Raw genomic sequence first — 6,000 nt, 5'->3', positions numbered from 1 at the left:
ATATACTTTATGCTCAATTATATTGTAGAATTTAGTACTGTTAATTATAGAAAGTATTTATGCTGACCAAACCACACACTAAAAATTGAAGAGACGACAACGCTTCGGTCGGCATGTGTAGCGAGTAGATTATCCCAATAATATACTCGCTCCAAATGCATTGTTAATATTCCTGTCAACCTTTGGAGATGAATGAGGTGAGGCGTTGCCCGGGCAACACGGTTAGTGTTTGCCCGAGCATATACGCAGCAGAATAGCAAACATTAAACTAGTCTACTTTCAAGTGTGTCTAGAGCGGACACTTACGAGATTACTGTACCGACGCTCAGCGCTGCGTCACACACGGCCCACGCGAGTCTTGCTTATAGCTGGGAGAAGACCTTGGTGCAAACAGGAACGCGAGATGGCTGACGAGGAGTTCGATGGTGATGATGTTGGTGATGACTTCGAGGAGGCAGAAGATGATGAAAATCTGGATGACCTGCAAGGAGAGGAGGATGATGATAACCAGATAGAGTTGGTACCTGCAGGGGAAGGTCAGCCAGTGCCTATGCTCAAGAGAATCACGACACCTTATATGACAAATATGAAAGAGCTAGAGTATTGGGCACGAGAGCACTGCAGATTGCAATGTTGCGCCTGTCATGGTGGAAATTGATGCAGAATCGGATCCGCTCCAAATTGCTGCCAAAGAATTGAGAGAACGGAAAATTCCCATCATCATTCGCAGATATTTGCAGACGGATCTTTGAAGATTGGGGCATAGATGAACTTATCATCAGTGACTTCTAAGTACATGTTAGATTGATGGTAAAGCTTTAAGGATGTCTGATCATTCATGATGAATTGTTAGTTCTTTTCTCATATTTGTTGTATTAAGAGGAGTAGTGATGTACAATTTTTTACAATGCTCCACATTGCGACAGCGACCCAAGGACGCAACAATTATGCATATTCTTCTCTCCTGCTACACCGAGCTTGTCCACACACTGTACCTACATCTTTGGTACCAGACTACAATTTCCACAGTCAACACATGTAGTACTCGGCGTGTAGATGTCCTAATCAACCCAAGACGCTACAGCTTCGACACAGAGCAGACAGCAAACTACGACCGCATCGAGCCGCCACGCTCTCGCTCCCCGAGTTCGGACACTCACAATCTCAATCGAGCCGCCACGCTCTCCCACATAGAGCTCCACGACTCCAGCCTCACTCAGCTCTCTGCTCTGCTCCAGGCTTCGTCTCAACGTCTGCGACACTGCTAAATCCAGAGACACATCCGCCGACTACGCAGTTCACTTTTCGACCACAGTTACCAGCAGCACCGCCTCCTACGACAACGGACGATCCTGTGCGACCTCCCAGCACAGGATCCTCCTACGACCCCAGTTAGATGACATCAGCGAAGAGGAGGAAGTTAACTTTGATGGTTATGTAACGCGAGCAGGGCGTACAATTCACCGACCAGCTAAGTTCCTTGATCAAGTATTTTTCCTTTCATCCCCTGGGAGGGGGAGTTCTGGGAGGCTCAGTGCGCTCAACTCACACCAAAATATCACCTGTGTACTTCTGTATATTCGACCAAATATATATATAGTATTTTAGTGTCTGTGTTTATTTGTCACCATACTTTACGTAACACATGAATCGTTAAATATAAAAATAGAATCGTTACACATGAAAGGCGCCTTCTAACCACTCCTCAAACCTGTAGAAAAAACAAAAAACGTTTTCCACTGGTAGGTAAGTGTAGGAAGGCTGGTTCTGCTGCATACCAAGTTCCTTGCCTGTGCAGACTGGGTCTCGCGACTTAGACTTGCTTGGACCAGATGGTCTTTGAGGTATTATTTCTCTTCCATGCGATCATAAGAGAATCTCTTGGGAAGTTAGGCCAGTTAGTTTAGTTTAAGAACAAAGGCAACTGCAGAAGGCCTAATGGCCCATACGAGCAGCTCCTATCTATAACCACCCAATCCCACTCATATACTTGTCCAACCCGCGCTTGAAAACAATCGAGGGACCCCCACCTCCAGCACGTTATGCGGTAATTGGTTCCAGAAATCAACAACCCTGTTACTGAACCAGTATTTACCCAAGTCTTTCCTAAATCTTATCCCTTTTATACCCATTGTTTCGTGTTCCTTCTTGTGTTGATATTTTTAATACCCTATTAATATCCTCCCCTGTTATGTCCATTCATCCACTTGTAAACCTCTATCATGTCATCCCTAACTCTTCGATTTTCCAGTGAATGCAACTTAAGCTTTGTTAATCTTTCTTCATATGAAATATTTCTAATTTGGGGAATTAACTTAGTCATCCTACGTTGGACACGTTCAAGTGAATTTATATCCATTCTATAATACAGCCGACCAAAACTGAACTGCATAATCTAAATGGGGCCTAACCAGAGCAAGACATAGCTTAAGAACCACACCAGGTGTCTTGTTACTAACACTTCGATTAAAAAATCCCAGTGTCCTATTCGCCTTATTACGAACATTCATGCATTGATTCCTTTTGTTTTAAATTCTTACTAATCATAACTCCCAGATCCCTTTTGCAATCCGACTTCGCAATCTCATCACCATCTAGCTCGTATCTTGTAACTCTATCATCATTACCTAGCCTCAGAACTTTACATTTATCAGCATTAAACTGCATTTGCCAATCCTTTGACCATTTCAAAAACCCTATCTAGATCAACTTGAAGTGATAGTGAGTCCTCCTCCGAATTAATTTCCCTACTGATTGTACGTATCATCGGCAAATTTGCAAATGTTGCTACTCAAACCTGAATCTAAATCATCTATATTATTATAAACAACAGAGGTCCCAGGACAGAGCCCTGAGGTACTCCACTAACAACATTATCCCACTCTGACTTAACCCATTTATACTAACTCTCTGTTTCCTTTGGAATAGCCATGCCCTAATCCAATTTAATATAGCACCCCCAATACCATGATCTATTTTTTAATTAGTCTCTCATGGTGGCCCTGAATCAAAAGCTTTGCTAAAGTCAAGGTACACAACATCACAATCCTTTACCTATATCAACTGCCTCAACTATGCTGAAATAAAAGTTAGCAAATTTGTTAAACGTCAGTTACAAAGTATTTTTTCCCATGTATGAAATGTTTGTCTTGGCTTAGTAATACAGTTTCAATAAACGGCCGTTGGTAAAACCATGTTGCGACTCATTTATTAATTTATGTTTTTCAAGATGGAGACGAATTGTATTTGCAATTATTGATTCAAGTAACTTTCCCACAATAGACGTTAGGCTAATTGGCCGATAGTTTGACGCAAGTGATCTATCTCTATCTCCTTTAAACTCTCCAGGAAAGTGTTTAAAAATTGGTACCACTTTTGCTACCTTCCATGACTCTGGCACTCTGCCTGACTCTATTGATTTATTAAATATGGTAGACAGTGGCTCGGAAAGCTCCTCTTTGCATTCTTTAAGCACCCTGGCAAACACTTCATCCGGCCCTGGGGATTTGTTTGGTTTTAGTTTTTTCTAATTGTTTAATTACATCCTCCCTGGTAACTACTAAACTAGTCAACCTGTCCTCATCCCACCCACATAGACTTGTTCGGCTGAAGGCATATTGTTAAGTTCTTCTTTAGTAAATACAGATATAAAATATTTGTTAAAAATACTACTCATCTCCTTGTCATTATCCGTTATTTGACCTGTCCTCAGATTTTAATGGACCTATCCTTTCCCTAGTCTTAGTTCGATATAACTGAAAAAAACCTTTAGGATTTGCCTTTGCTTGCTCTGCTATGCGAACTTCATAGTTTCTTTTTGCTTTCCTAATCTCTTTTTAACATTTCTAACCAGTTGTATCAATTCCTGTTCTAAACTGACTTCCCCATTCTTAATCCCTTTTGTACCAAGCTCTCCTTTACCTATAAGGTTCTTAAAATTATTTGTTATCCACTTTGGGTCATTAGTATTCGATCTATTCAATTTATATTGTATACTACGTTCCTGTGCTTTGTTTAGAATATTCTTAAATAAGTTATATATAAAATCCACATCGAAATCCCCTTTTACATCACCTATCGCTGGGTTCATGTCTCGCTCCAAGACAGGCCTACACTCCATACCCAAAACTTTCCAATCTATTTGACCCAAAAATTTCTTGGGCTATTAAAATCAGCTTTTCGAAAATCTGGCACTTAATCTGGCACCGTATGCCCCTGTTACCTAGCAGTAAAATAGGTACCTGGGTGTTTGTCAGCCGTCACGGGCTGCTTCCTTGAGGTGGAGGCCTAGTCGAGGACCGGGCCGTAGGGACACTAAAGCCCCGAAATCATCTCAAGAGAAGAGCTCTTATATGAGAACAATGAAGGTAAAATATGTGTTTTTATCTACACAATAGAGAGAATAGTTTTGTATATTTGTCTGTCTATCCAAAGTTAGGCTAGCTGCACCCAAATGTGCATGGGCCCCATCTTTGTCTGTTGTACGAGATGATACCCTTAGCAATTAAATTCCCCCCTATCTTGCCAGAGATAGGGGGAACAGATTAAGGGTTTGCTATCCGGGAGCTGGAATTGGTGATATTGTTGGAAACATGAATGATATTATGACGGGAAATGGGAACAAACCCATTATTTGTATTATTGCAGGGGGTAATGATGTTGGGCGAGTTAGGAGTGAGGAACTAATACAGAGATTTAGGACAGCCATTGAATTAGTTAGGAGCAAGGGAGGAATCCCGATTCCTCATTTCCCACTCGTATAGAGTGGGAAATGAATGGATATCGAGGGCACTTGGTGTCAATTGCCGGCTGGAAAGATATTGCAAATCAAATGCAATATCTTTCATAGACAAATGGGAACACTTCTATGGAAGAAATGAAATGTATGCTCGTGATGGGGTGCATCTATCGAGAGCTGGGGTTGTTGCTGTTGCGAACTCGTTGGAAGAAGTGGTTAGAGGTGTTTGTTGGGTTTAAACTGTTAGTAGATAGAGGTATTGGAATTGATTTGGAGAAAGGAGGTAATAAAAGTATGTGTTTGTGGGAGAAAGGAATTGGCAAAATGATCAGGGAAAGAGAAGGGCCTCAAAATAACAATTCACCTAGGGTATATTACACTAACAGTAGAAGTCTAAGAAATAAAATTAACGAATTAAATGCTCTTGTCAGCACAGAAAAAATAGATATTATTGCACTTACCGAAACGTGGATGAATGTAGAAAATAGTGAACTATTAGCTGAATATCAAATAAATGGATTTAAACTATTTCACACAGATAGATATATTAGATGAGGAGGTGGAGTAGCATATATGTTAGGGACAATTTGAAATGTAATCTCAAAGAGGGAATCAAAACTGAGCCACACACAGAAACTATTTGGATAGAATTAAACGAAAAAGCTAATATATTATATTAGGAGTTATATATAGGCCACCAAATTTAGACAGAATGGAAGCAAAGCACCTATGGGATGAAATATCTAGAGCATCTAGATCTAACAGTATTTAGGTCATGGGTGACTTTAATTTTAGCGGAATAAACTGGTTGAACAAAACGGGAATAGTGAAGCAGAAGATTTTCTAGAATTAATTGACGATTGCTTTCTTACGCAACACATTAAGGAACCAACACGGGAAAATAATATTTTAGATTTAGTGTTAACTAACAGGGAAACCAATTAATGACATCGAAATAGGGAGTGAGCTAGGGAACAGTGATCACAAAGAAATCAGATTTAGCATGAATGGAATAGACCAGTAGGAGAAAATTCTGTTAAAGTGCCAGATTTTCGAAAAGCTGATTTTAATAGCGCTAAGAAATTTTTGGGTCAAATTGATTGGAAAGTCTTGGGTATGGGGTGTGGGCCGGTCCTTGGAGCGAGACATGAACCCAGCGATAGGTGACTTAAATGGGGATTTCGATGTGGATTCAATATATAACTTATTTTAAGAATATTCTAAACAAAGCACAGGAACGTAGTATACCATACAAATTGAAT

General features: G+C 40.3%; 1 pseudogene; it reads left to right on the top strand.

Annotated features, from left to right (window-relative positions):
- The first annotated feature begins 354 nt into the window (after positions 1-354).
- Positions 355-897, top strand: LOC138370947 (DNA-directed RNA polymerases I, II, and III subunit RPABC2 pseudogene; annotated as a pseudogene).
- Positions 898-6,000: the final 5,103 nt, after the last annotated feature.

Source organism: Procambarus clarkii, chromosome 34, assembly GCF_040958095.1.
Source record: "Procambarus clarkii isolate CNS0578487 chromosome 34, FALCON_Pclarkii_2.0, whole genome shotgun sequence".
NCBI lineage: Eukaryota > Metazoa > Arthropoda > Malacostraca > Decapoda > Cambaridae > Procambarus > Procambarus clarkii.
The sequence above is the reverse complement of the archived record's forward strand: the minus strand, read 5'-3'. Positions and strand labels throughout refer to the sequence as shown.